This window comes from Eschrichtius robustus, chromosome 12 (genome assembly GCF_028021215.1).
Source record: "Eschrichtius robustus isolate mEscRob2 chromosome 12, mEscRob2.pri, whole genome shotgun sequence".
Classification (NCBI taxonomy): domain Eukaryota; kingdom Metazoa; phylum Chordata; class Mammalia; order Artiodactyla; family Eschrichtiidae; genus Eschrichtius; species Eschrichtius robustus.
In genome coordinates this window covers 91,353,463-91,379,538 of record NC_090835.1, presented here as the reverse complement: position 1 = coordinate 91,379,538, position 26,076 = coordinate 91,353,463, and the positions used below count along the sequence as shown (strand labels likewise).

Sequence of the window (26,076 nt, the reverse complement as noted above, 5' to 3'; positions counted from 1 at the left end):
ATTTGTATTTAATGTAATTATTGATATGATTTGGTTTAAATCTATCATCTTACTTACTTTCTGTTTTTCTTATTTTCTTTCTTCTTCATCTCCCTATTCCCCCTTTTCCTCCTCTTCCTCTTCTTCTTGTCTTGTCATATTCAATACTTCATACATAGAACCAGAAATCCAATACATTAAAATTTTAACAGTGTTTTTATTACATGGACAAGTAGAGGATTCCTTTCTATCCTGGATTGCCAGCTGTGGAGTACATATCTAGAATAAAGTGTTTCTGACAGAATGGATTTGGACATCACTCATATCATGAAAAGTATGGAGTGTGAGTTTGTAATACTGAGCCACATTCAGTGGGTGGCATTGTTTGCTGATAAGGTGGCTCTTGAAATGTCACAGACCCAGACAAATTTGCTAGAAAACACCAAACAATTGAACATGATACTTACCTTTGAAGACCATGTGAGATAAGTGATGGGCAACATGTAGAGAGTGGAGCTTAGAGGAACATCTGTATGTAGTTCATTAGGTTCATGATCAAATCAAGAGTCTCATGCAAGGGACCCAAAGCCATGTCTCAGTTCATTCACCAAATAAAGGGAGGCTTGTTTCTCAACTTTCTTATGTGAATCTGCCAGTAAGTTCAGCAAAACTCTTTTTTTTTTTGTTTTAAAGTAACTGAAATTACATGAGAAAACTTTATCAGTTAACCTAGGTCTTGCTGCTTTAAACAGCCTAGTGTAGAGGAGTGTTCATAAAGCTTATAAAATGAGGTTGTGTGAAGTCATTAGAATGGTGTTTGTTTTTCTTGAAACTATTTCTGTGGCAGTTATATGCTGCTTGACAGGCTTTGTTTGGCAACGCGCGATATCATGAGCATACAAATTTTTGGTCTGTACTTCCTGAAGCAACATTTTACTCTGTGTATAGATAGTGTGGTATATGCTAGTTCCTGTGATTTTAATAACAGAATTATACTGTGTGAGACCTGAAATGGGTCTTAGATGTCATCCAACTGCTTCACTTAATAGAAAAATAAATAGGCATGGAGAAATTAAAAATCTTGTTTTAATCATGCTGACTTGGAAATACAGATAGATCACATAAAGTAGAGATTTACCCCCAAAATGTATTAGTGGTTAAGAATTGATCTGGCAGAACCATTCACAAAATTTTTTTCTTTTTACTATCAGGTCCTTTAATTCAGAAAGTGACTAAAGTTACAAGAATGAGGAAGGCAGGCTAAGTTTCGGGAGAATATCTATTTCTCAAGTGATGCATTCAGTGAAAAGTGGTGGGACGGGAGATAGGAATCATAAATCTAAGCTTAGGAGTGTTATAGCCAATCTCAGTATTTTGAAGGCCAAATCTCATGCATGCATGTCTTTAGGTAGTCCCTGTCAGTGATTGCTTAAGAAAGAGGGGACGCTTAAAAATAGTTAAGATGGAAAATTTTATATTATGTATATTTTACCATAATTATAAAAAAAAGAAATACAAATTTAAAAAAAAGTAGGCTGTGAATTCATGCCATTTTTTCTAGTTCCTTGGGTAAGAGAGAAGGTAGCCTGTAATGGGTATAGCTTCTTTGACTTTCCTGAGGGTTGCTACCAACTCCTGAAGACAGGTATCTCTTTTGAAGGTAGAGCTGAGGGGATCCTCAAAAAAGTTATGGGAAAATAAAAATTGGCCTGGCTGCCGGAGGCTACCCAATCCTCTTCTTTCTGTCTTGTCAAATGAGGACTTCATTCCTTTTGCTCTGGCCTTGCTGCTGTGAATGACTCATGATTCCATGTAAACCTGAATGGATGGTATTTATTCAGTATCTGTTATGTGTGAGGCAATGTACTAGAAATTGTATATACATTATCACAATTGTTTATCACAATTGTGTGCTGGAGGTGATATTATCCCTATTTTATATACAAGAAAAATGAGGCTCTGAGAGGTAAAATAAATTATTCAGCCTCACATAGGTAGTATTTTAGAGTTAGAATCCAACACCAAGTCTCTGTTATTGAAGTTCTCGATCTTTTTACTATAACATGATTACTTCAAATTTTTTATCCCGTTCAGGTTAAGTGAGGGCAAGAATTTAGTACCTTACACTTGGTATATATTTTTGGAAGGGAAATAAGTATAAGAAAAAGGATTTTGTTTGGCATGAAGTGAGTATTTCATTCATTCATTAGATTTTTAATGAGAGCCCACTTTGTGCTAGGCATGGTGGTCCACAGCCCTGAACAAGATAGACAGGGTTCCTGCGTGCAGGGAAAAGTAGATTATGTCATTTAAACCCACTTCATCTATATGCAGAAATTTATTTAAAACCTAATTAAAGACAAAAGTAGAACTCTTAACCATTTCTCTGCTACTTTTGTTACCACCAGCTGTCGTCTGGTTTAGCAGGAGCAAAATAGACTGATTCGCCAAAATATCTTTCTTTGGAGAACTCCAAAAATACCCATATTTAAAATAAGTGCATTCAATTCTTGTTATTCATGGTAGTTATGCTCTGTAAGGTCACTGTGAACACTGAATTTGCAAATATGGAACCATTGCTCCTAGGGGAAATACAAGGTTAGGTTCCTGTGAGCCTCTGGTCACAACATTTTTGTCAACTGAACAACACATAGCCTTGTTTTATTTGTGTTTCTGCTTAAAAACACTTGATTTAATATATATTGTTGATTGGTTAATATTTAACTCACAGCCAACAGCCCTGGTACTCATGCCTGAAAGATGCTTATCTAACACAAGAATTTTCTCTGTAAGTACACCATAGCCTTCCTGTTCAAAACAGCACTTCAGTACCACACTTGGGGGGCATCCTAAACAGCAAAATCACCAATAAAAAGCACAAAAATGTGAAAAATGGGCAGCAAATAGACCACAGAAAGGATACTTGTTTGCTGTATGAGACCTGAAACAAGAAATAGAGCATGACCTCGTTGGACCCCAGCTGGGAATGTGTGCCTTGGTCAACTCAATATTTTTGCTGCTCTGTGCTTGCCCCTGAATGAATGTGGAAGCACTGCGTGTATTGATTTGGGGGATTACAAATGAATTTTAGCAGTTAGGCATGTTCATAAATACAAAAATCTGTAACTAATGAAGATGGACTGTTCTGATTTCAATAATAACAAATAATGCTCAAGAAAAATATCAGATGTTGCTCTGCAGAGAATTAAGTAGGGTGATGCAGAAGCACCAGGGTGGGTGCTGCTGATTGGGAGGTCAGGTGAGGTGCTTCTGATTGGGAGGTCAGGTGAGGTGCTTCTGACTGGGAGGTCAGGTGAGGTGCTTCTGAAGAGGCTTCCTCTACACTGGGATCTGGATTGCGAGGAGGAGTCGGTCCTGTGAAGATCAGAGGGAAGGGCATTTGAACTGGGGGGAACAGGCAGAGAAAAGGCTCAAGACAGGAAGGAGTTAGGGATGAGGAACCCCAAGAAGGCCAGTGTGGTGCTGAGGCATGAGGGAAGGACAGGCCTGCTCATTAGGGCTTTGTAGGCGGGGGTGAAGGGTGAAGATTGGATTCTCGTGCGATGGGACACACAGGGATGATTGCAATATCAGGGCCGCTGAAGGTCAGTTTGGGGGCTGCCTGTACCGTTTGAGGAACTGTAGCAGTGTCCTGGTCGCACAAGCTATTTCAAGTGTGCCCGGGAAATTCAGGTCTTCCCGATCCCACACTTGCACAAGCCTTTCCTCTCCCTGTGAGTGCCGGTCCTTGCTTTTCCAACAAATCCCTGGCCAGGAAGTCCTTCCCTTGTCAGAAGCACTTGATCCTGACCACTGTGTGTTCTGCATTTCCTGAGCACTCTTACTTATTCCTCTGGTACCTCATCACTGACTCTTGGTCTATTTCTCTGTCAATGTTATACCATTTAAAACACTTTCTCAGTCACACTTCCTAAGTGTAGGGGTCATTTTTTCTTCTTTATTCTCTTTTTTTAAAAAAGTAATTTTTTAATTGAAGTATAGTTGATTTATAATGCTGTGTTAATTTCTGCTATACAGCAAAATGATTCAGTTATATATATATTTGATATATATATGTTCTTTTTTTAATATTCTTTTCCATTATGGTTTATCACAGGTTATTGAATATAGCTCCCTGTGCTATGAAGTAGGACCTTGTTGTCTATCCATTCTATATTTTATTCTCTTTTGGTACCCTGACACAGTAGCCCCTGTATGTGTTGAATGACATTGAACTTTTGTGTTCTGGTGCTGTGACCGTTCATCCTGTGGACATTATGGTTGCGAGTGAAATATACATGAATGATGGCACAGGAGTTTGCTGGGTGGTAGGGGCTGAGTGGTGGGCAAGGAGGGAGAGGGCAGTACTTAACAGGATGAAAGTTACCTATATGCTCCAGGTCTGAGTTTTCTCTAAAGGAAGAATAGCAATGTTTGCCAGGAAACAAAAGTCTGGACCAGAAATACATTTAAGGTCTTTGATAATTCTTAATATCTATGGCTTTACGATGGTCATAGAGCAGTTTAGGTTGCTCAAACCCTTGGGGAATGGGGCAAGGTAAACATAAAGATATTATACTTTGCTACCTTTTGGTATGTTGGAAGCTCAAAACTGCTGCATTGAGCATTTGATGCCATATTAACCAATAGTTTGGTTCTCTCAGTTATCTGTATTCCCTTTGATCCCTGTCTAGGTAAGCTTTTAGTAAATGCAGCTTCTCGCTTCTGTTTAGAAGCACTGACTGAAAATGATAGAACTTGTGAGTTTTAAAATTTCATAGAACACACTTTGTATGTTGTATTTGTTGGACATCTTTCAGCATATTTGGTGAAGGTGGGCGAATTAAATTTGCCTTTTCCAATGTCCTCTGAATTTTTAATGAGCTGCTATATGTCTTGTCATTTTTTTTTCTGCCCATAGCCATTGTTTTCAGCGTAAGTGTGTTCTAGAATTCTTTTTTCTACAAAAGTAATTTGTTTCTTTTACTTTTCAAGATGGCTTCTACTTTTCTGCATGCAAGTTCCAAATTTAGTACAGTATAGGGTGTATAAAACACCTTTTTTTAGACTGAAAAGCTATAGAATCTGTTATATGCAGTATATAACTGTGACATATTTATCTAAGAAGAAACATGTCACCGCAAAGACATGGATTTCTTTGCTTTGGAAGAGTTTTCAAATGCATCAGTGCTTTAAAAATCACCCTTGTGTTATCCAAATGTGAGAATGAGTGATTTGTCAGAAAGAAAAAATGTGTTCCAAATAGATCTCAGGTGATTTATTTAATCACACATTCATATTATGGGCTTTTTTTTTTTTTTGAAGCTGAATGTTTTTACTAAACACTATGAAACTACAATTATAAGCTACTGTGTCAATTAGGAATTAGAGGTTCTTAGACCTGTGGATTATTCCATAGCTCTGTGAGAACACTAAGTCTGCATGCTAAAATTCATTTTGACCATAATTAAGTACAGAAGTAGAGCTTTTAACCACTTCACTGCCAGCTTTTGACACCATTAGTTGTGGTTAAGTTAAGCAGGATCAGATAATAGACTACTTTAATAAAATATTTTTTTTTTGAGAACTAAAAAATACAGGTACTTAAAAATATTTCATTCTAGTCAAAATTTTGTTTATTTACACAAAACTGTAATTTGGTTTTGGAAAATACCGATTGTTTTTACCTTGGTTTTAAACCCCAGAAGAAAAAGTCCAGTCTCTACTACAGCCAAGATGAACCAGTTGATCAGCTGAGTGTCTTTGTAAACAACCCACTCTTTCAAGAAGATTAACGACTCAGCCATCTCGGTTGCCTGATGGACTTAGCTTGGGATCATGGACTAGATAGGAAATTGTGGCTCTGTCTTTGCCCAGTTGTCTGTCACATGCCACCCGTTGAACACGATGATTTATACTGAGAAAACTTGAATAATTCAGTGCCAGATACATCTGTAATGATTGGAAATACAACTCAGAATATACAGGTCACTAATAGTAATGTCATAATTATGTGAGAAGATGAAATCATTATATTAACCCTGTGTGCAGCAAGGCAGAACCATTTAGAGTTTCCATTATTAATAATGTGATAATTTTATGAAAATATTGCATCTTCGGCAAACAAAAATGTAAACACTCATCCCTTGGTATATGAGGGGGATTGGTTCCGGGACTGGCTGCAGATTCCATAATTCATGGGTGCTCCAGTCCCATAGTTGGCCCTCCAGTATGCTTGGTTCTGCATCCATGGATTCAACCAACAATGGTTTGTGTAGTACTCTGTGTATTTATTGAAAAAAATCACATGTAAGTGGACTTGTGCAGTTCAAACCTGTATTGTTCAAGGGTCAACTGTATACATTTGTCACTATGTTGGTAGACACGCAAGATCAGAAGTATGGGTTTTTTATGGAACTCGGAGTGTCTGGGTGATTGGTGACCTTATAGCGAACACATACAAAAAAATCACATCTGGCCTTTAGGGTTTGTTTGTTTGTGTGTTGTTTTAAGTATAGTTGATTTACAATTTTGTGTTAGTTTCTGGTGTACAGCATAATGATTCAGATATATATATATATATATATATATATGTATATACATATACATATATATGAATCATTCATATATATTTTCTTTTCCTATTCTTTTCCATTATGGTTTATTACAGGGTATTGAATACAGTTCCCTGTGCTATACAGTAGGAACTTGTTGTTTATCTGGGCTTTAGGATTTTTTAAACTGGAGAGTATAAGAGAGACTATTTATAAGGAGGTTGAAACCTCATTTTTCTAAAGTGCACTCATATTCATGATAGGAATATTATATATTGCCAACCACATCTCTTACTATCTATTCATTTACATTGTATCTTTATGTATTACCCTGTATCTCCCAGAAGGTAGCCATTAACTTGCCTCTTAAGATTTAGTTAAGATTTCCTCATATCCTCATTCCTCAGATTTTGAAGGGTTTGAACCCGCTTCCCTCACCATCCCCTGTCAAGATATCCTTGAATTTCCAGGGCTCTTTTGGCCATTTCTTGTTTTTAGCTCCTTTTCCAACTGAATCCTTAATCTCACTCATATGTCCCCCTCTATGGCTGTCCCTTTCTCTTCCCTCTGCACAAACTCAAAGCCTCAGACTCCTTTCCATGATTTAAAAAAAAAAAAAAAAAAAATCACACAATGCATTATGAATGTAGAGACTTTAATGAAAGGGGTTTTAGAATCACAGCAATACCAGTAATTCAAAACTTATGATAAACATCCCTGTTCTTCAATATCTTACTGGCCATCCTTTCTCCATGGACTCTGGGATTCTGCAAATTGCTGATTCTTCTTTCTCTCTCTCTCAAATTTCCATAATATTTTTACATCAAGAGGTTAGCTACACTATCTCCTTTCTCTCCTGTCTCCCTTGCCCTCAAGTGGCTCATAAAGATATTTTCCTAAATAAAGGCAGTTTCCTCCCCAAGAGGCTCTGGGATCAGCTGTTATAATAATACTTATTTTTCCCACAACAAATACACTTGTCATGCAAAATATTGCCAAATTCTCATCCCATTATCTTTCTTTCTCTCTGTGTTTCTCCATCTTGGGGAATATCTGTAGAGTTTTTGTTTCATATTACAGCAGGCTTTGATTACTTTGGCCATCTGTGCCAAGGCAGCAAGGCGTTGGTACTCAGCAACTCAGTGGCAAAGTAGGAGAGTCACTTTGGTTGCTTCTCATGCTTTTCCACATTATGGCACATAAAATATTTGTAAGGCACACACTCAGGAGCCAATAGATAAGGCTGCATGTGGCCAAAGATGCCTGGTCCAGGGGCTCCAGCTGTTTTTGAGGGCTCTGGCCACCCAGGCTCTGTCCAGCCAACACAGGGCTGAAGAGATCAATATGGAAGCACACCTGTGAACATCACGTGGCTGCTTGTTGGGAAGCTCTGAAACACAGTAGCCTCACTCAAGCCAGGGAAAATCAAAGCAGCTCCTCATCTGTTTGGGTCAAATGTCTCTGTCTGGGACTTCTTGGGATACTTTCAGGAGATGTATAGTTTTTTCTACATAGTCAAATATGTATTGTATTAAGTTGCATTACCTCCAACTGTGGAACTCTTAAAAATACAAAACCGAAAGCCTGCCTTATGGCACCAGGGTTACTGGATTGTACTTCATTAAGTCATGTTTCCAAATGTACTATATTAAGATGCACCATAGAACTATCTTCTGTGTTGTTATTTTAACAGTCTAGTCATTGCTCCTTTTAATCAGCTGGATAATTTAAGGGGACTTTAGAATATCTGCAGGAGAATCACCTCAACATGTAGATGGTTAATTCCAAAGCTCATTTTCAAAAGGGATGGAGTGGGATCATTCATTTTTTTCATTCAATCATTCATTCAAGAAGTGTTGGCTGAATGCCTGATGTGTGGAAAAGAGAGAAAGGAAAAATGTATGTCATAGTTGCTCCCTCCAGGAACTATGGAAACTAGAGTCCAATGGAGAGACAATTCTGGGATATTTGAAGTGTTGAAGTTACGGATAAAAGAGTTTATAGTAGAGAACAACAGTGATGGAGGGATTTCCCTAAAAGTATGCTCTGGGTGAGGGTACATTGTTAGGGAGTAAGGTATAATTTTAGCTGGTCTGGAAGGATGAGTGGGATTCAGAATAGCTAGAAGTGAGCTAGTCCTAAGACCATGGATTCCTGCAGAGTTCAGTTTAGTATAAGAAAGGGCTTGTTTTAAAATAAAATACCTTCAAGAAGAGAGGTAAACATTGGAGCTAAGAGTTTTTCTAAGTAAAATTCTGTTTATTTTAATGAAAGAGAGGGTGAAATAAAGAAGAAATGATCAATGATGTGGGCATAATTCTAGTGTAAAACGATCCAGCTGATTTATTCACTAAATATTGGCGAAGGATTGTGTGTTAGCTGTTCAGATGGGTGCTCATTGTTCTGATAATGAAGAATAAGCGTCTCAAAATTGTTGCCTACTAAGAGAGCAGAAATAGGAATAATATGCATTTTTAAGACCCTGTAAATATTTTATTTGTTCATAGCCAACACCTTTATTGAAGGGAAACACTTTTGCTATTTTGTGACAATTTATCTTATTAGCCATGTTGCAAGATGTGATTGATTATAAGAGAAATAAAGGTTGTCCATCTGTATTCTCATCCCAGCTCAGCAGAACCCAGTTAGAGGTCATTTATTTTCCTTTTCTCCTCTGGATTGCTTTAGGGCCTGCAGTAGAAGTGACATAAAACTGTGATTTTTGAGTTCTTCTGGGCCAGGGGACCAGGACTATTTTAAATCCCTAGAAAGAAGCAAGACTAAATTCTTGTCGGTTTTTTCCTTGAATGTGCTGGTCTGAATAAATTCTTCTCACGAGTTTTGAAAATTAGTCTGTATAGGAAAGTTGCCCAAGAATTAGAGTGTAAAGGGGCCAGAAAGGGAAAAAAAGAAACACAAAAAAGCCTAGCTGTTCACCTTTGTCATTGTAATCAGTAGAATAAGTAAAAACTGGAGAAGATTCTTTTTGCCAGTTAAAAAGAAATGGACCCTTACACCTGGTGAGCAGGTTAAACTTGTCTGTGAAGGTTTTGTTCACATGAGAACCAGCTATTCAATTTATAAAGCAGCCACTTAGAGCATTTATCATTCATTCATTCATCCTTTAAATGTTTTGTACCTACTTCCCAGGTAAGCTACCCTGGTGTATGTGGGTGGCCATACCTCTTCTTGTGCTGCTTGCCTTTTCCCCCACGTGTTCATATACTATGATCAGCTTTCTGAGCCCAAACAACTAGATCTTCCTTATTCTTATGAATGGCATGGCAGAATTGGATGGAACAGAATGGATGTATCATAATTTATTCAAGGAGTTTCCTTTAAAAAAGTGCAGGAAAACTTATCAGTTCTCATACTTAAATTAGAGTTAGGGAAGGCAGTTAATATTTGATTTATTTAAAGAATTCCATAAGCCGTGGGGGGTGGGTGGTCTGTGTGTACGAATTAGATATAACATTTTCAAATAGAAAATCTGAAGTTAAAGTCACCCCTAAAGGACAAAATACATTCATTCTTTACAGGTCCACACACAGAGACAAGACAAAGCATTCAAGAGAGTCTTCTGCAGCTTGGGCTGGCCTGCATTCTTTTTAAGGAGCTATCTGCTTTTGATTGTTCCATTGCCCTTCCTCTCGCATATTCAATCATGGTGGGGCTTTTGCTCCCCAACTGCTCTCCATATTCCTGGAGGGACCACCTCCCTCCCTAGCCTTATGCGTATGTTTGGGTGTCCTGAAGATTTGCAGAAGCCTGCCCACCATGCACCTTCTATTTAAGGCTTATCTTGCTGTTTAATTGTAGGTAGAACTGGAACCACTCTTCTGTAAGGTTTGGTACAAGACCTGGTCCTGTTTTCACAGAATCTTCCATCCTTGTTTTCTTCCCTCACTTTGAACACCTTGATGTTTTGGTCTGCCTGGTTATAATGATACTAATTTATTTTATTTTACCTATGTGGATCGAACATTTCAAATTCATCTATTCACATCTATGTAAACATAATTACATAAAATTAATTTGAAGGTTGTTTTTCTTGCAACAAAGAACAATATGTTATGTCTTTAATTTTGGCTGCAAAGTTGAAATAAATCAGTGTTTTAACAAAATGGATTTATTGGGAGATGAAATACAAACATCGCTGAGAAGGAAATGTGGTATGTATTATCTATTTAGGAGTTTACCAAAGATAGTCACTTTTGTAATTTGAGAAATAAAGCCTTCCAGAGATATACAGAATTAATCTTACCCTTTGAATGATTGTGGTAGGAGAGGGTTCTTTTTTGTTTAAAACTCAGGTGAAGTCTGATACTTTTGTCTAGAGTCTACTTGGCTGCATTTTATTTGACATCACTGGACAGGACAATGCAACCTTATCCAACATGACTCCCATTCTTTAAAAAAAAATTAAAATGGGTCGTGAGACGATAAAAATTTAATTTCTTTTAAATAGAGGAACTTGAGAAAACTATGTAGTGCTTACCCAAACAGCAATATTTCCATGGATTGATAGCTAAGTAATTTAGAAGAGATTGGTTTATTTCTAACTGTAGAATGATATCTGTACCAAGATACATTTGTGAAACAGGAAATCTCTAGAAAATAATGAAAAATTATAAACCATGCCCATAGACAATACTCAGCCAAACCAGATTGTGGAAATACAAGAAGATAGAGCTCATCTTAGTCATGGTAGGGAGTAGAGAAAATTTGAGAATTATGCACACTCCTCAGAAAAACCCTGTATGGTTAACAGTTCATGCTAAGGCAGCCTGACTGAAAGCATTTCTCTTCATATTATCTTATAGCACTAGCATCTGCCTGTACATTGTCTCAAAAGAACTTTGGCCTCGTAACAGTCTTAGTTCAGCTCACACAATGTCTTTTTATTGTTCTGAGCTCTATTCATTTCACAGGGATGATGCAACTGATTATAGAATCAGTTAATTTGAAAGAGATGCAGCATAAGTACTGTGAATCATGAAATGTTTTTATTACTTCTTCTAGATTCTCATTTCCTTTGGTCATGGTCTTATGGGAGATTTCAGTGGTAATATAATTTTGATTTCTCTTTTCGACAGTCTTTGCCCATGAGAAGGCAATCTTCCCTTTATTGTTTTTATTTAATAAATTCTGATGTTTTAAAGAAATCAGTTGTTCACTCATTGATAACTTACCAAGCACCTACTAAGTGTCCTGCACTGAATTAGGTGTTAATCTGATATTATTTTCAGTTTTTCAAGTCGTCTTATTTACTGGATTAAAAAAAAGGGTATTAGTATAGACTAGAATGTAGATTTTTGTTTTCTTTACCAGTTGTTTGCTGCTTACATAAGTGTGGACTAAATGGTTAGTTTTTGGTGTTCCCAACCACCTAACCTTCAGAGTTTTAAAGGCACTGCTGTAGAATTAAAATAAATAGATCCCTCAGTACTGGCCAAACTCATGAATCGGTGATGCTTCAGAATAATGTTGGCTTTTAATGAACAGAATAGATTTGTATGGAAATACCATTTTCAGAGAGAGAAACGGAGTTGGGATTTAATTTTCCCCTGAAGATCTGCATTGAAAATTTGTCCCAGGCCTGCTTTGCCCCTATCCTAGTGATAAAAATTATCACTTTTATTCTTCCTTGGGATTCATAAAGGTAAGAATGGCAAACAATCTGTTTTGCAGTGCAATTATTTTTACCTTATCTTTTACGATCCACGTAAAATCACTTTTCCCCTCTTAATTCCACCTGCCTTGCAGAGACCGGACAAGAAGAGTGAATGTGAAGATGAATTCAAGGGCATCACTAAAGTCCTTCGCCTGCCCTGAGCCATAGGAATTTTTTGCATAAAGTTACAAGTTCATATTAACTGCTCAACTTTCAAACTTTAACGGAGAAGCCAGTCTTTATTCTTCAGTGGTGTTATCAGTCAATTAAGTTTGTATTCTGCATCCTGTCTTAATATTTCCCCTCTCTTAGCTTCTCCCCAACCCCAGAGATCATATTCTCTGCATGTGTCAAACTTCCTTTTCTCTCCTCATATTTCATCCTTCTAGGATCTGTCAAGTGTCCAAGTTCTCAGAGCTCACTTAAAAATGGATCAGGTCCAGAGGGACCAGTGCCGACTTCCCATTAATCTATCAGAGTTTCAAATGTACGGGCTTTTGAGGTGGGAGAGGAGGAAAAAGAGAGTTAGGGCTCCTCTCCAGGAAAGGAAGGTGTTGCCTCTATTTCTGTGGCAGGATTCTTACCTTAAAGTTCACTCTCTCCAAGGTGAATTCTGAGCTGAGCCGTTCAGGGACAAGTCAGCTCGAATCCACAGGGGTGAGACAAGAGTTTGGCTAGGACCCTGTGACTTAGCTTTGCGGTCAAGGAAGAATATGTAAATTCACTCAATTCCCAGGCCTTGCAGCCCTAGAGGAAGAGGATTAGGAGAATCCAAGAGTCCTGACTTTCCTGGGAGGCTGAATTATAACTAGAGCCTGTTTTAACTAGCACAGCTTCATACTTGAAATGAAGCTTAAATCAAAATACTCTTCACTCTTACCATATTCTGATGGGAAATTTATTAAATGTTAAAGTCTAATCTGAAAGCAAACGTAGCTTTAAATAAAACTATGCAACATCATTTAATAGTGTTTATAACTTGAGTGATGAGTATCTGGGCCTAATAACCCAGATAGGAGAAGGAATTCCACGGCCCTCCTTCCCAATATGGACCTGTCTGGAAGCGTTTATTTGTACTAAGTTTTCCAGTCTGAAAGTCTGTGTCATTGTTTAGATTCTGCCTGAATAAACAGGCAGAATGATAAACTTCCTCTTCAGGTGAGGTTTATATCTTTTGAATCAGACCATAGCCTCTAAGCCATAGCTTTCCCATTCAGAGGCTGCAGAATCAGTTCTGCAGATGTTTTTGAGAGGCCCTAATATGTGCCCAGACCTGTAGGGTGTACTTGTAGGTATAACGATGATGACAATGATATATAGCCCCTAATGAAGTTGTAGTCATTTTGGGAAAGTAAATCTGACACACATGAAGTAAAATACTCATTTAGGAAAATCCTAAAGTAAATATAGTCAGAAGTCATGATGTCAAATATCAAGTTCAGTTCGAGCAGAAATTTTGCACTTAGTAATCAGGAAGAGGAAAAATGAGCGTGGGCTTTAGTTATTGGGGGAAAGCTTGATGAAATAAATTGGATTTGAGATGGTCTGTGCAGAATGTGTTCAATTTGGGGTACCAGATTTTAAAAGAGTAACCAATACTATTAGCATAGATCTTCCCATGTGGCTACCATCAGGGGTTATAGGCATGCTACACATCCATCCTACACATCCATGCTACACATCCATCCTACACGTCCATCCTACACGTCCATCCTACACATCCATCCTGCACGTCCATCCTACACGTCCATCCTACACGTCCATGCTACATGTCCATCCTACACGTCCATCCTACACGTCCATGCTACACGTCCATCCTACACGTCCATCCTACACGTCCATCCTACACATCCATGCTACACAACCCTGGGCGGGGGCCTGAGCCGAGAGTCCTCAAGCTGGTCAGCACTGCCCAAACCCTTGTCATCCTTCCCCAGTATGTACCAGTGAACATACAAGAATTCAGCGCAAATAAGAGTTTTCTCACAATTAAAATGTCTGACAGGGCACTGTTTTTCAGAGCAGTGACTCCGTCATCCCTGAAAATGTGAAGGAGACGTTGGATGTCCATATGGTCGGCTGTGTGGAGAGGGCAGCCGGGTTGGACCAAGTGGGCTCCAAGATGTTTTTCCATTCTGGTAGCTTGATCACTGGGTGTGTATTGAGGAAACCTAGGTGAGTAGAAAGTATGGGTGGCAGAGAACTGAAGGGTGAATAAACATGTCAGGGGAAGCAGGGGGAGAACTGGAGATTTCTCTGCATCAGGTGAGTGGTGAGGAATGAGATTGATGGTTGAGAACTTTACATATTCTGATAGGCAATGGGGAACTTGCTTCCTGTTCTGGGGCAGGATATGATAAAACCAGTGTTTGAGGAAGCTTTGCTTTCTATTCTGTACTCAAAGGATGTAAGAAAGAGAGCGAGAGAGAGACAGAGACAGAGAGAGATTGGTTCCAGCCAGGGAGACCACTTAGGAACTTTCCTGTAATCCTATGCCTTACCTGTACTTTGGTGGGTGGTAATGGAAATAGAGAAAAAGAGGCAAAAATCAGAACTTAATGGAAGGACTAATATGGGTCTCCTTGAAAATGGCTTGGAATTAGGATTCTTTAGATTATTACTTGAAAGGTATGTGGTTGATGTTTCAGGTCAGCAGGCCACAATCAAGTATTTACATCTTGTCTACCACTCCAGCTGACCAGTGACCTGAGACGAGTCATGAAAATTCCTCTTATTCTCATTCCCTGGTAGTATCATCCCAACAAGAAAGAGTGTTTACAAAATAGTCTGGGCCCTGGATGTAAGGGGGCTTGTTCTATTAATATTGTGCTATAACAATTCTTGTTATTGGGGTTGTTGTTCTCCAATACATCTCCAATACAATGGTGATGTAACTCTGTATTTCCTACCTTAGGGATATTTTTGTCTTCCAGCAGGATTCTGAAAGTGGGCTTTCTTGTGAGATGTTCTTTGAAAGACTGGCAAATCTTTCAAATATTTGTTTTAATATTGGTCCATCAGGAGAAAGTGAAAAATATATAATATTCAAGATGATCACTCCTATTTCCCTCTCAATCTAATACCTCAAATATATTGAAAATCCTCTGGCCTCATCTATTTACAAGAAGCTATAATGATTTAGATGGATGCTTTCCTGGGGTACTGATGTTATTTTTCTGTGGAATTCTCTGAGCAGGGCTTTCCTGAAAAGAATACATTAAGACTGTCAGAATGATTCTTTTCAGCAGGCTAAGCTTTGCAGATGCCCTTTGTTGAGGGAAAAATGCATTATTCTGAAAGTCCTTCTGATCTTCAGGAAAACTGAAACTATCACATGTTCTTCTACAATTTGAACTTCTCTATAAGAAAATCCCAGAAATTTTTATTTTCTGGACTAAGATCATTCAGAGCTTATGGTATTTTGAAGCATGAGAATAGAAATGTCTGGAGGAAAAAAACAACTTTTAACATATGCATTTACTGAGAGGAAGACTCCTCTGCTCTCGAAAAGCAGAAATCATTGTGCCTCCTTTCTGTTTTCCATTTAACCTTTTTTTTTTGCACGTGAACATTTTTCTGAGCGGTGTGTCCAGCATAAACATCTTGGGATATAATTACTTAATGTGTGCAAGTAAGACATGGTTCAGATATTCATTGAGCCCTGGTTGGCTGTGTCCTGAACAAGATCGTGCTATTTCAGGATTGCAACAACAAATCCAGCGCATCGGAAAAAGAAGAAAGGAAGACATTCCTTGAAAAGAGTTGCTTTCATGGTTTAGACATCCACTTTGTGCTTATATGGGCAGACAGAGCTTGGGTGGGAGAGAACTCACTTTGATTTACAGGGCCTTATAATACATGCTACTCTTTGTACCCAAAGCCACAGACCTGCTGTTAATAGGGCATGGACCCGGAGTTTTTTCTGGTGGTAAAATTTGTAAAACCCAACAGTATTCTCTTCGGTAAGCTCCTCAAAGATGGGAGCGAGTCTGTTAACTTCCGCTTGTTTGTTCAGTGTTTGGCACGGGGCCACATGTCCACAAGCCCTCGCACATGTCTTTGTTGTTGTTGATGATGATTGAAACGGGGACGAGAGTGAGAAGCAGAGGGGTTTGTTGAGCATGATGGATAGAGGAGAGCTCAGAGAGGGGGAGGGGAAAGATGGATGGGCAGGTCGAGGACGTATTTTGGCAGATGCTACTGCTGTTCTTGAAGAAAAAGGAAAAATGGCTCAACTGGTCTTCCGGGAGTGTTCTGGCCTTCTGCTAGGAAACTGGTCCCTGGTTTGAAGGTGTCTGAGATGTTCCCTGTGATTAGAGGGTGAAAGGTCATTTGTGGCAGAATCCTGTCTTGGCTTTGCTGTCTGCCTACCCTGCTCAGTCTTTTAGGTCAGTCCCAACTCCCTTCCTTTCCTTCCCCTTTGAGTTTCTCCCTTCCTCAACTACTTCTTTAGTGCCTGCTTCTCTTCTAGGCTGTGAAGATACCATTCTTTTCCTTCACGCATATAGAGACCATTTCAGGGAAGGTAGAAGGACCTCACATCAGCATTTTTGTATGTGAGGAAGCTGAGGCTTGCTTATGGACAGAAGGGGAAAACCTACAACATTTTCTCATGTGCATATTGCATTTTCTTACCCATTTAGTGGAAAAGCATATCAATGGGCTATCCTGTCCATAGGATGAATATAAGCTTCAGCAGTATTGCGGTTTATTATTGTTTAAAATGTATTCATTTAAAGCAATTTTGTTGAGAAAAATTTCTCAGTTTGGGGGAAGAGATAGTAGAATCCAGTATGTGGTGGTTTCATTGTTGAGTTATTCTTGAAGTAGCAAGAACAATGAAGAAAAATTTCTCTCAGGTAGTATATTGCAACTGAGCTGAAATTCTACTCTGCCCACATGTGCTTGTGAAAAGTTACAGTAATTTCGAATTGAAAATCCTGAAAAACCTGTATGTTGCTAGTCAATAGTTACCCTAATTCTAGTTTTTGCAGAAGAGATGATTCATAATAGAAGGAAGAAAATATATACAAGGTACATAGTTTGTTATACTTTTAAAAGAGATTTTGCATGCACAAATTACTGTGATTTTAAATACGTATTTTTATTTTTAAAACGTTCTTTTTTATTTGAATCATAGAGCTCTGTTCAGTGAGAACTTTTTGCACTATATATTGGTCAACAAGCACATTTTCTTCTAAAATGAAGCCCTCCAATCTGATTTTTGCCTCTGTCCCCAGTGTAGTCTTCCTTAGGGCAACTCTAACTTTATCCTACACTCTGGATGGCAGTGGGGCCCTTGTGGCCACAGGAAAAAAATGTCACCCCTCGTGGTTTCCTCACTGCCAGAGGCAGGATGACATCCATCAGTTGTAGGCCCATTTGTTCCCAGAAACAAGTTGTGCCCTTTGCATCTGGAATAGTCCAGTAACCATGGTCAATGGTGTCCCTCCTCAGGTCTGGTTTTGCTTTAAGGTTAAAGTGACTCTACACTGTGGCTTGTCCGACACTCCCATTGAACACCTGCTATCCCAGTAGAATTACTAGAAGCACCTCTTTCATTCTCTGGGTTTATTGCTGACTTTCCTCAGGTATTAGTAGAGAGAGGGCAGGGTCAAAGTGAGTGTGACATTAAACCCAATACTATTGTATTGGGAGAGAGAAACCATTGTTGTTGGTAACTTAGTAACCATGGGTCTACGTGAATAGGTTTCTGATCTGGGAAGTGGATCTCAATTATTCATTTAAGAGATATTCATTCACCACCTATTTTGCGTCAGATGGTCTTCTAAGTGTGGGGAATATCGATGTGAAGAAAACAGAGTCAAGCCCTAAAGAAGCTTATGTTTTGGCAGGGGAGACTGGCAATGGTGAAAATAAAAAGAGATACAATTTAATGTCAGGTAACAATAAGTGCCATAAAGAAATAAAGCAGAGTGTGGGGATGGGGTGTCACCAGTAGTGCGGGGTTAGGTGGAGTGTCCACAGACATGTTCTGACATTTGGACCACCATCATCATTCTCTCAGACAGATCCTGTGCGACAGGGAAGGCCTCCTTGAGTTGCCTCACATGCTCCTGGAGAAGCCAGAACCTTACAAGGGAAAGGACAGTGATAGCTCAGTGCTATGGCAGTTTGTTTTGTGTGTTATCTTCAATTGCTCTGAACTGGCTTTCCACATCTTAACTCCGGTTCCAGCCATCCTACACCAAATATTTTCTACTTGGTCTATTCCCCACATCGCACAATCAGTCCGTTTAAAAGCTCTAAGAGGTATGGAGAGAGGTGGGCATTGTAAAATATGGTACAGCAACACTACAGAATGTTTCCCGAGGCTGCTTCCTGTCAGTCACTTGGCTTCTTGGGGAGGCATTCTGGAGAATTCTTCCTATGCCCCGGGTCTTAGTTCAGAGCTTCCTGCCATCTGAGAGGACTGCTGAGTTTCCTGAACCTTACAGAGTGAAGGGGAATGGGCTCCTATATCCAAAACCTTCCGACTTAAGGGTTTGCCAAGTACTTTGCAATCTGCCTTTCCATAATTCCTCTTATTATCTCTGTGATGGGGTTTATCATGCTGGGACTGCACATCACTGAATAAATGGAGGGACAGATGGAGGCGGCAGAATGGAGGAGAGGAGCAAGAAATGACATCGCGTTCTGAGCTCTTCGCAGGGATGGTCCGTCTGTGGGCTTCCTGTGGGAACAAGCTTGTGACTGGCAACATGGGACGGGCTTTCAGTAAAAGTCGTGGCATGAATCAGATACATCAGGTGGTGGGCGGGCTGCTGTTTACCTGAAAAGTTTTGAATACAGTCAGATTGTAAATTAACTAAGAGATCCTGCTGTTGATGAGGAATACAATTTCAAATCCTCTGGCGTGGTGAATCTTCTTGATCTGTATATCATAAAGACTTTTAAAGAAATGGATGGCATTGAAAACTTTTTGGTAGACGAAGAAAGCCTGAGTGATGAGGGGGGTATTATATGGTGGGTTAGCTCACTATCCCCTCGGGTTTGAATTGCTGACAATATCTTGAAAGCTGTAGCTGATGGCTGGTTGGTCTGTCCCTATGTTCATTTGCCCATCCGTTCATCCATCCACCCGTTCGAGTTTGTCATATAGGAAGAGGTTCTATCGCTTCACCAGTAGTGTGGTTATTTGGTTTTCTTTTTTTTTTTTGGCCGCACCGCACGGCATGTGGGATCTTAGTTCCCAGACCAAGGATCGAACTCATGCCCCCTTCATTGGAAGCGTGGAGTCTTAACCACTGGACCACCAGGGAAGTCCCTGTTCAGTTTTCTTGTCTATAGAATAAGAAAACTAGATCATTTTGTCTAGATCATTTAAAGGATCCTGTTAATTCTAGAATCCTGAGCTTCTTATAATTCGATTATATGTAAGACAGTGGAACGAATACAAACATGAATTAAACCTGGGTCCCGCCTCCCCCAAAAAGCACACAGTGTGGTAAGTGTGCTGACATTAGAGGGGTAGTGATAATGCAGTTAGAGGGGTCGCAGGAACCCAGCACAGCTGAGTTAAATTGGGAGGGGAATTTAGAGACGGGAGAGATTATTTTTGGCTGCAGGTGTTAAGGAAGGCTTGGGGGTTAAGAGGATGGGGGCATTTAGTTTGCGGGGGGAAGTAACACTAAGTTGATGAGCATGTGTTGATTATCACCCTGGTCTCCCTTAAAGTTCACAACGAGATAGCCTTTATCATCCCCATTTAGCAGATGAAGAAACTGAGGCGGGGAATGAGATGAAGTCACTTGTCCAAAGCCACCGGGCTGTTTAGAGGCAGAGCTGTGATCCAGGAGGAGGGCTCTTAATGCCGGTTTCATCCTTCTGTCTTGAAGGCTGAGTCAGTAGAGAGATGAGGACGGCTGGGCATTTCAGGTGAATAAAAGACCATCCCCATCGGCATGGCTGGGTGGAAGTGCCTGCACACAGGAGGAACAGCAGGGACGGCAGGGGGCCTGGAGCACCGTGAGCCTCAGGGGTAGTAGTAGAAACCAAGCCTGGGAAGACAGTTTGGGGTCTGATAGGAGAGACTCCCTAGTGTCTGGCTACAGGATCTGGTCTTTATTTGGCCCAAATGGAGGTTTTGTGCAGGGATGGGACATGATTAAAGGAGTACATTTCAGGATGTTTATGACGGTAAGACCTTCCTATGATTCTAAAATACTTTCATGCAACTAAGCTCTTCAGTGTGATGCTGAAGAAACTCCCTCCCCAAATGCTTCCGGCAGTCTAAGCCCTTGAGAGTTTTAATCCCAGGGCTTCTGTCCTAAGGAACACCCAGGCCCTGGCTCCACCGTCCTGCCATTCTGAACATCAGCACTTAAAAAATCCCTGCTCGATTCTTGGGATTTTGAAAAGAAAATTCCTTAATCTTCCTCCTCTCTGCTGTTCCCTTGGTTTTAACCTATTTTCTGCTATTTCAAAACTTCTACCTAGATAGACGAATAATTAGATGTCCTTTGGCTTTGCTAGTGAAAAATATACCAAAATATTTAGATTAAAACAGTGTAATAACGACACTAAAAAAATACATCCTGGTTACAAGATGAATTCCTCCTTTTCCTTGTTATTCGTGGTATCCTGGGGTGGCCTACTGGAGAAAAAATACTATTTGATTCTCCGTGGGTGGTCAGACAGGACTTGTAAAGACTCTTGTTTGTTTAGTGTTGAGGCTTCAAAGGCACGCAGACTTTCCTACATAAAGATGTACTAAGAAAATAGGAATTTTTTTGAAGTTGCTTTGTATAAAGGGAAATTCAGAGCAACCATCTTCCTTTGGAACTACAAGCTAATGTGATTAGAGGGTCCCTTTTCACCAGGCATCTTTGTTGTTTACATCTTGGGTCATTACCACCAGTCTGATGGGGAAATTTGTGCTTACGAAAACCATCCTCACCTTTTTTTTTTTAAACCATCATACAAACACATCCTTTCATTTTTAAAACCACATTTATTGTGCATATTTAGATTTCGTAAGAACTAAAAATCTGAGTGAGGTGTGCGTGTGTGTGTGTGTGTGTGTGTGTGTAATTCAGGGCTCTCTGGTGGTGTGTGCTGCCCAAACCTTCCAGGCCACGTGATCTGCACGTTCCAATTAGTAAGGCCCACCTGCTGTGGTATGGGAGAAGAGTTTGGACTGGGGTTAGGGCTGGCTAAATGTAGGGTACTTTTTAGTGCAGGCTTTGCAGAACTCCCTTATTAGCACCTCGGAGTCAATGAGCACTCGGGGAAGCTCGTATCCTGTGCACATTTGGTATTTTCTGCTGTGCGTGGTGTGTTTCGGCCATTTTATTTACCTATGCTTCTTTTTCTCATTTCAGAATATTTTTAAAATTTTAAAAAGCTTATTTATTTATTTTTAAAATTGAAGTACAGTTGATTTACAATGTTGTGTTAGCAAAGTGTACAGCAAAGTGATTCAGTTATACATATCTATTTATCTATCTGTCTATTCATAAAATTAATTGTACGTAATGGGGGAGGTTGATAGTGCTGAATTATTTTAAGCCTGGAGGGAGCAGAGCAGCTGTGTCCTACAACAGACCACTGATCGATCTAATCGGTTGTCTTGCCACCTGATTCACTGGATGAATGTGTGTAGCCAATTATGTGAATCCCTATAAGGAAGGAAGAATGACCTTGAACCCAGAGAGCCAGACAGTTGCTTTATGCAACGCATTTGCCCACCGAAGCTGCTTCACTGCCTTGGCCTAATAGGAGTGTCGTATTTCTAATCCCTAGAAAATTATTGCTCCTTAAAAAAAATAGCCACGATGTGAAATAGCTGAATCTTTCATAACTTGCCAAGAACTTTGCTTTTGGAAAAAGGTGCTGAGAAAATAAGTAATTTGGGGATGTTGCCTCTAAAAATTTTAAGCAAGATCAAAACCTCCAAGCTTCTTCCTTGTTGTACCCAGACATAACTTGCTGGTATAAACTATGTTTTTCTGTTAAATGAGGGATATTAGAGAAAGGAAAATACAGATTTTTAAGTAAAAACATTAGAAATATAAGCTAATTTTCCTGGGCATTCTATTGGGCAATTATTTTATAGTCAAGAGCATTTTCACAAAATATCAGATAGATTGAAAAGATAAGTCTGGGCACAGAAAACAAACTTAACCCTTGATGCAATCTTGCATGTCTTTTTAAGTACTGGAGTCAAAGTTCATGGTGGCTTTGATGTGACGCTACCAGCAACAGGATGGGCCTCCGTAAATCACCGAGGGTGTCGTGGGAAGAAGTTCCCCTTCGGGGTCAGCCAGCTCCTGGTTTTGATCTACGGCTTTGCTACTGCTGGATCTGTGACCTTGGGCACGTTCCTGCACACCCTCAACCACAGCCTTCTGTTGCTATCAAGACTAGCCTTACTAAAGCGTTTTAGAGGTTAAATGAAATAAGCTATAGAAAAGGACTATCTAGGGTCTAGCATGTATACTGCCATTAGCTCCCTTCTTTTCTTCTGATTACATCCCAGGACTAGTCTTTTCCAGTGTAGCTTTGTACTGTCAGGTTTGGGAGTCACTCTGGAGAACATCTAAAAACCCTTCATTTTCCAGATAATGAAGTCTGGGCCCAGAGAGGGTGAGTGACGTGCTTGCAGTGCCTTAGCGTAGGACTAGTAGAGCTGGTGCTAAAACCGTGCCTCGCTGGATGCTTCCAGTTTTACTCCAGGTAGGAGGAGGGCTTAGCCCTCTGGAGTGTGTCCCTGGCATGGCTCCAGAGCAGTCAAGTCCAAGGCTGGTCTTAGGGCTCTAGTTTAAGAAATAATCAGCTTTTCAGATTTTCCTCTAGGAACCTTCAAGGTAGACAAAACTGTGTTCTGAAACCTTACTCTGCTGTGTGCTCCTTCCTTTTACAACTTTTGTCTCAGTTTCCTTTTCTCTCCTAGTACTCTCCGGTGACTACAGAAGTGTCAGCGCCCACCGTGGTCAGGTAAGAGACTTCCTGGATGGGGAAGATTTCCAGACAAATCCCTAACTCCCTCAGTGGTTACCGCTTGTCTCTTGCTCATTTCTGGGCCGCCCCAAAGATCCTAAGGGCCACCATTCCCTTGTCTGTTCTCCATTTTGCTTTCCTTTGTTTCTTTTTTATGCTTTTAGTCTATCACATTTTTGGTTTTATTTTTATACATTCGTACATGCACGCTGTTATGACATAAGACATGCATGGGGATGGTAAATCCTGCCTTCAGGACAAGGGTTGCCCGTGAGGAGGGTGGCTGGGTGCAGGGTGGATATCAACTCTATCTGTAATGTTTAAAAAAAAAGATTATTTTTTCAATATGTATCTCTTAAAGATAAGAACTTTTTATTTTTCAAAACATAAATATAACACTATTTTCACACCTAAAACAATAGTTAACAATAATTCCTTTCATAAAATATCTAGTCAATGTTCAATATTATTAAGGAGACAGATACTGGAAAAACCGATCTCTTAGGGATGTAAGGTAGTACAGGAGGGCTATAGTTAACACTGCTGTAGGGTATAGTTGACAGGTGTTAAGGTAGATCCTAAGAGTTATCACAAGGAAAAAATATTTTCTCTCTTTTTTTTTGGGTACCTATATGAGATGATGGGTGTTAACTGGATGTTAAGTAAACTTATTGTGGTCATCATTTCACAGTATACGTAAGTCACATCATTATACTGTACATGTTAAACTTATACAGGGCTGTATGTTAATTATCTCAATAAAACTGGGGGAAAAATAAAAAAAAATAAAAACAAAAACCAATCTTTGGTAGTTCGAGTATTTGGACGTGCCAGAAGTGTAGTGAGACCGGCGGCATTAGCATCACCAGGGAATTTGTTACAAATGCAAATAGTTGGACTCTACCGGGAAGGACTGGATCAGAAACTTTGCGGGTGGGGTGTTTTAACAAGCCCTCCAGGTGATTCTAATATCTGGTAGAGTTAGAACCACTGGCCCAAGGAAAATAAAAAATGTATGCTCTCTACTCAATTTTAATTTGTCTTTGTGTTTAACACAGCAACATATCCTGAGACCCTGAGAATACCTAAGATGGTATACTTACACCTGGATTGCTGTGATGTAATAGCAAATACATTTTTTGGTCTTTGTCCCTGGCTCCTGGCCAGAGCTCCTAAACGCCCTGTAATTTCCGAAGAGATGAATAATAGGAGCATCTTTTGTTCTAATATTTGGTTATTGTCCAAATAGCCTGAAACAGCTCTGGAGTGGTGGAGGTGAAAAGACCATCTTTTGTTATTCAGAACAAGCCGCTTTCAACCACGCCTGAGTTTATGTTAATGAGGTGAATTTGGAAAGCCCCTAAATATGGAGGCGGGTTGCCAGGGGAACCAACCTTCTAATTAGGGAATTGACACTCTTAGCCCCGCCCCCTGACCTCCAGGAAGGCGAGTGGGGCTGGAGGTTGAGTTCCTCAGCTGTGGCCAATGATGCAATCAATCGTGCTCACCTGCTTACGTGCTTACGTGCTTACGTGCTTACGTAAGGAGACCGCCCTTAAAAGCCCTATAAGGCGGGGGCTTGGTGAGCAGCTGAGTTGAATATGTGGAGGTGGCGGGAGGTTGGCGTCATGGGGGGGAGCGTGGAGCCGTCACACCTTGCCCTGTGCTTCTCTTCCATTTGGCTGACTGTTCCTGGGTTGTACCCTTGATAATAAACCAGTAGTCCGGTAAGTGAACTGTTTTCCTGAGCTGTTCTAGTAAATCGTGGAACCTGAGGGAGGGGTCGTGGGAACCCCTGATTTATAGCTGGTGGGTCGGAAGCCCAGGCCACAGCCTGGACTTGGAATTGGCGTCTGCAGTGGGGAGCGAACTGCCTTGCGGGCCTGAGCCCTTAGCTAGCGAGGTCTGTGTTAACTTCGGGCAGTTAGTGTCAGAATTGAATTAAGTTATAGGACACCCACTCCGTGTCCGTTGAGAATTGGAAAATTGCTTGGTGTGGAAAAACCCCGCACATTTGGCACCAGAAGCGCTGTGTGAGCACAGAGAAATGGGAGTTTTGCTTTTCGTTTTTATTGTATTTTATTAAATTAAAAAAATTATACAATCTTTAAAAGTTACTTTCCACCTAGTTATTATAACATTGTCTATTCCCTTGTTGTCCAATACATCCTTGAGCCTATGTTATACCCAATAGTTTGTACCTCCTACTCCCCAAGCTTTTGCATTTATATCCCCAAGATGGAGTCCGGCGTTTCATCGCCTGCTGGGGCGGGTCCCAAGCCTGCGCCCGCCTCTAGCTGTGGAGAGCTTCAAACTCAGCCTGCTCCCACGTTAGGAAGTGCGAGTGGTCGCAGGCGGTGGAAGTAATGACCAGAACTTTCTGGAACAGGACAGCCTGGGTGGACTTAGAGCTCTTATGTCTTTGAGTGGATTTGGTAGAGAAACTAGATGCTTTTGTAAAGAGCATGCTTCTAAAGCTGTGGTTCTCATCTACTGGTTGTGTAGTGGAGTCACCTGGGAGGCTTTTAAGAAACACTGGTCCCCTGGCCTGACTTCAAGAGAGTCCAGTTGCAACTGAGTTGGGGGTAGGGGTGGAGGGAGGTGAATGCAAAGGGTCTCAGCGCCACCTTGGTTTGAAGGCTCTCCAGGTGATTCTAATTGCAGTCCTGGTTCAGCACCACTAGTAAAGACAGGTCTGGTTTGGGACTCAGATGAGAAAGAAGGTACAGGATCCTGCAAGAGTACACTTTCAGGGGTCCTACCCCTCAAATGAGTAAGTGCTTTTCCAACTGTGGGTCTTAAGCTATTAGCGACCTGATTTGGGGAAGTATTCTTCTGCCAGTCTTTCACTTTTTTGTTTTTGTTTTCATCTGGTGCTGATCTGTTGCCCAGTATTTTTGGCCAGAT

At 40.2% G+C, this 26,076-nt stretch overlaps 1 pseudogene; it reads left to right on the top strand.

Annotated features, from left to right (window-relative positions):
* The window catches only part of LOC137774119 (uncharacterized), an 802,702-nt pseudogene that overhangs the window by 77,213 nt on the left and 699,413 nt on the right, over positions 1-26,076 (top strand).